We start from the raw sequence: 6,000 nt of genomic DNA on the forward strand, positions 1-6,000 counted from the left end.
TACATACATGTATATGGCAGCCACACAATATAGACTGTTCTTTAAAAATTCCTTTTGAGGTGGTTTCTCCCCAGATACTGATTTTTTTTTTTTTGTAACAAACTAGTACAGACGTTATTTCAGTGAAGAAGTAGATAATAAAAAGCCAGCTACGGAATTCTGATTTAAGTTTATACAAAGACTAGGACTGAGGTCTCTTTTTATCCTGTAAGAAAGGAACAGTTTTCATACAGATAATTCTTTGTGAATGGATGTTTGAGACAAGCTATATGGGATAACGAATACAAACAACACAAAACAGCTAGGAAAAGGAAGTAATTTTATTCATACTCCAAATATTCTGGTATGTATAAAGACTTATCAAATATAACAAGTTGAAAAAAACCCCACTGTACTTCCATTAATTCACTGACCATTGCAACCAAGAAGTCAGAGTATCTGAACTATACCCTCCCACTTAATGATGGTTGCTCTGCGGCCAGGCTGGGTACTTAGTGCACCCATTATTGTCAGAAGACAGTTGCACTGCATTTGTGTTTTGAAGATATTTGTATTCTTACAGCAACTTGGGATCATAGGAACAGGACCTTATATTTCCTAAATGCTTAAAGACATGTTAAAGAAAAAACCCCACAATTTAAACTTATGACAGATTCATCTTATAAAGAGATACAAAGAAGACATTAAGACAACAACAAGAATCTATGCGCTAACCTGTGTTTATATGAAGATACTCTGTTTCCCTTTCAGCTGTCAGTTGAGTTGGGATGCTGTGTCAAATATTTTGCCTTTCCAGGACAAGATGACACAAACAGAAACTTGTGCTCAGTCCTCCACCCTCGCTAAAAGCCCTGTAAGGCCATGATACCTGGGGAGGGGGAACAGAAGGTTGTTGTGCCAAATTGCTGCTATTAAACACACACTGACTGAAAGGCAAACCTGCACACTGATTAAAATGAACAGGAAGTAACTAAAGTCTGAACAGAGCAGCATGAGCTAGGAAAATGAGATAATCTCCCACTCCAAAATAAAAAAAAAAAAATCGCTCTTAGGACGTTGTGCTTGGATATCTTACAGTTAAGGATTCATTTCTCAACCCACAGGTTATGAAGGATCTCAGTTCAGGGTCTGACATAACATGGACGTTGGCAAAAGGCAGCCATGATTCTCCCTGTATCTTTGGTGTGGTGGGTTGGCCCTAGGTGGCAGGTATGTCTCCACGCAGTCTCACTCACCCTGGTGGAATGAGAGAAAGAATCGGAAGGGCAAAAGTGAGAAAAGCTTTCTAAAAAGTCTTTGGGGTTTATATCATTACTTGTTCAGTCTCACTGTGCTTTAGTATTTTACTCAAAGAAATTTAGGATATCCCAAGTTTGCATAAAAACAGTGCAGATGTGACATGGTGTCTTCTGCTAACATTCAGGAGAAATCTTATGGTTAAATTGACTGCCATGTAGATTAATTCTGCTGTGTGATTTATATAAGTATTAAATAGTCAGCCCTCTGAAGCAGGTTCAGTTAAGCATATTTTTTTCCCTTTCTTCCTTGCCTTGTTTGTCCTCAGGCAATGAGAAGATTGTGTGCATCATTAGGAGCGGAGAAGATGTCAACAGTGAAATGGTGTTCCACATTACTTTTACCACTGATCTCTTATGGTATATTGAAGAAGGTGTTTGATCTCTCTGGACTGTTGGTTTCTTCTCTCATTCTTTATCTGTGCTGAGAGTTGAGGAGACCAAATATCACATTGTTCCATTCCTTTCTGAATGCAATACAAATTCTGACAGGAAGTCACAGAAGTATTTAAGAACAGCATGGGCTGTTTAATTATCCTTTATTGACAAAAATTGAAGCAGCTGCTTACCTTGGTTTTCTGACCAGGCCTTTTGTAGTTGAAGGAAGAGGCATTCAGCTCTTGACTGACAACTGGTCCCCATTTTCTCCACAGAAACTGCAACTGGCCACTTCTCTTGTGCAGTTCCAGCAGGTTCGCACTGTGGTATATAATGGAAGGTGAGAACACTGCTGCACAGTGGTTTTCAATCTAAGAAACACCAACCATAACGACCCATTAACCATAGCATGAATTCTATCTACTTATCAGTTCCTGACACAAAAATTAATTCTAAGTCTCTGCAGCTCTCTATTGTTGTGTGCATGCTTTTGCAAAACTAACAGTATTTCGATGCCATTGAACTCACTACACGAGTCCCATGGGCTCTCAGAAAAAGAAGGTGGAAAAGAGACTGTTGGAACAATCTGTATTATCCATAAACTATAATGGATCCAGCCCACTAGAGGAGTTAAAAGAAACCTAGTGGATCCCAAATCAAGGGAAACTTCTGGGTACATCAACTACAGTAGAATAAATCTGCAGCTGTGTTGGCTATTGGAAGCCAATGGAAGATGTAATGGAAGAACTGATCTGGCCAATGGAAGAAGCAAATTTGAAAAAAAAAATGAATGAGAGAGAGCAGAGTTGCATTTTCAAACCACTGTTCTATATCGCAGGAGATATGTATTCTCTTTCTAATGGAAATACTTGCATGTCATTGGTACATTGAATATATTTTTTCCACTAATATTAAGGTGAATATTTTCACCAATTGGAATTTACTTTACTATTAAAATTAATTATTATATTATAGCAAGCTCCAAAATAATTTTATCATACGAATATATGATTTGTGCTTTACAGTTGTTAATAAATGTGAATTTCTCTTTTTGGACCAACTCTCTTACCCTTTGCCTACTTGTGGTGTTGAATCTGTAGGCATGCCCATAACAAAATGTTACTAGAAATACACCAGCAAGCACTTCCCCCATAACACACCTTTAAACATTCATAAGTAGCAACAAAATTCTCTGGGTGTGTAGATATTCATGAATGAGCATGCAGAAGGTGTTCTGGGATGAGGCTGTGTCTGTAAGTAAGGAAAGCATCCAGTGGCAGAAGACAGCACATCTTCTACTGCCTGTGCACAATGAAAAGGTTTCACCACGTGCCTAGGGCAGAGAAAATCCTAGAGACAGCTTTCAGTGGAATATTTACTCCTTCTCCATACAGGAAAACCTTACCAACCTCATGCAAATCAGTAGGTCAAAACTTTCATCCACTATTTTTAGTATGGTGTGAAAAGGCATTGCTTGCTATTCATCATTGCCAGTGCCTCACTTTTCTATCCCCAGCTCCAGAGACCTGTCTGACAGAATCATTGCCACTTCACATTCTGCCTTATCTGTTCAGCTGAACAGCTTTTCTCTACCCTTGAACTAGAGTGCTCTACCCCCTCCTCTTCTGCCATTGACAGGAAAACATGAAACTTTTGCCAAAAATATCTCCTCTGACCTATATTTTTTTCTATCTTTCTTTACCAAGACTGCTTAAGATAACGTTCATCTTGACACACAGACCCTTTAGGCATGTCTGTGATAGATATTTCTCTGCTACCTGCTTCTCTCATTTCTTCTAATCATGCATATTTGAATCTCCCTTACATCTTATAATAGGCTTTGTCGTGATGCCTTTGCTGCTGTGCTTTGAAACTGAACACTGGATGCCCACTGATCATACGCAACATAGTGGTGCTGACGCCTATTCTGAGGTAGGCTTCAGAGTCTGTAATCAAGATCTCTAAGGATAGTTCTAACCTCTCCATGGCATAAAGCTTCCCCTCCTCACTACTGCAGTTAACAGTTTTACCTTCTGAGACTATACAGAACTTAGAAAGTAAGTGGAGACTGTAAATTCAGATTATTATACATCATACTAACAGAGAAAGCATCTAGACTTACAACTCTCAAAATAAAAAGCAAACAAGCAAACAAAAATCCTGGATAAAAACCTTCTCTCTGGGACCATCAACATTCTGTAAGACCTTGAAGTTTTGGACAATTCTTCCATGGTATTGAAGCCTTGCTGTCCTGATCAGCCAGCAAGGTCTCTCAGCAAGCTTTCTCCCATTTGTTCAGGACTAGCTTTCTCTCACTCGTTCCAATAGCTCCCCAGCTCAGAGAACTTGCGTTCTTTTCTCATCTGTTTTCTCACTAGGCAATTTCCATTGTTCCAATTTAGAAGCAAAAAACCCAAGACGATCACTTTCCTTTAGTTTAACCAGTCTATTTAGCATAGTCAATGCCTTACCAAGAAAAAATTGTATCATGTTATCTCTTCATAGATTATTCTTATATCTGTTCTCGCATAGAATGCATGATCTATGACATAGTCCCAGCCAGCAAGTGGCAGATTAAATACAGACTGAGGAACAGAGTGGTGAATTAAATTCATAAAATAAGTCTGGATTTATAAATTATACATACGTTTCCCAAATTGTCATATCTCCCAGTCTTCTCTCTGCTGTTTGCCAGACTTTCTTCCACCAGTCACTGTCACATCATAGCTTCTCTTTTCTTTTTTATGTCCTGATTAAGAGGACATCTATATTTTCCCTTGAGCTCTCTTCCTCCCAGCAAGATTGTTTTCCATATCCCTACAGAGAGGGGCCAAAAAGGCATTCCTGAGCCTGAGATGCTTCTTTTTCAAGATATATTATGTGATCTAATAAAAAATAATACTTTTTCTTACAAATGTACATCCATGAGCAGAATTCAAATGCATCAATATAGGTTCAGAAAAAATCTACATGAAAAGAATTTATTCTTAGATTACTTTTCAAAAATCAAATGAACCTTTTTTTCTATATGTAAGGGGATTCTATTAATCTTTTGAGGGGAAAGGTTTGACACTCTGAATATTGACAAAGACCATAGATTTTGCAGTTGGAAAAAAGCAAGTAAATATGGAGTGGTTGGATTCTCCTGGCAGTACTGATTCTTTAGGGATGTTCACGACACTTTTGAAAACCATTGTAGTCATGTATACCATTTGCACCCCATGCTCTATTCGAAAACTCAGCCAGCAGAGTAATTAATTTAGAAAAAGGACATGGAACTAAACAGTAGTTCAAAGAGGTTTTTTGGGTTGGTTGGTTTGTTTTAATTTACCAAGCTTTATGTCTCTAGCTTCATTACTTAGCTCTCAACACTCAGAAATTGCTTAAAGAATAGATTCTGCAGCATGGCTCAGTAAAGGGCACACAGCTGCACTGATCTCAGTGGAGACGAGGGTCAGGACTCAGAGGGTACTATCATTTTAGACTGTTGCAGTGAGTCTTGCTAGAGAACATCTATCTAGGATGAATATTGAAGTGCCAGTTAACTGAAATGTAGGTGGATGCAGCACAGATAATATCACTTTATTGATAAGATCAGCAAAGAACCCATAAGTATCATCAGCTTTCCTTTGGGGGATTTATTAAATAATACAGAGTAAAATTTAATTAATGTGAACATTGAATTTAACAGTAGAAATTAGTTTATAATGAACAATTTAACTCTTGAAAACAACTTATTTTAGACTGGCTAAAGTGTGTACAGTGAAAGACTAAAATAAAATCCATTCTGAGAGAAACATGCTGGGGAAGTTGCAGTACTGGCACCTTCTGGATACATATAGCATGGATGAACTGCAGACTAAGAGTAGTCTAAGTGTGCACAGTTTTCCTCAAGGTATCCTACAAAATTCTATTAGGCTAAACAAATGTGTATACATTTTTATAATTTCAAAAGGATCAACATACACTTCAAACTGCTTTGTAATCTAGACACAAATATAGATGGAAAAAAATGACATTTCAGTTAATGAAATCTTGAGTACATACAGAAGAATAGCTGTTACGCATATGGAAGAAAGATATGAGCATATATAGTATATAACACTGACTTTATTTTTTGTGAAATACTGGTATCACAACTTCTGAGGGATGTCATATACATATGTGATATTAGTAAATAGTACATTTATTGCTTTATTACCTAAGAAAACTAGTGTTACTTGAAATCTTTAGACTTCATACATTTTAAAGAGAACGGATGTAATTGTGTAAGACTTTGGAGAATTTTTTAACCATTAAAGATCATTTTCAGTACCTGTGAAAGTTA

This window comes from Leptosomus discolor, chromosome 9, assembly GCF_034619465.1.
Source record: "Leptosomus discolor isolate bLepDis1 chromosome 9, bLepDis1.hap2, whole genome shotgun sequence".
NCBI lineage: Eukaryota > Metazoa > Chordata > Aves > Leptosomiformes > Leptosomidae > Leptosomus > Leptosomus discolor.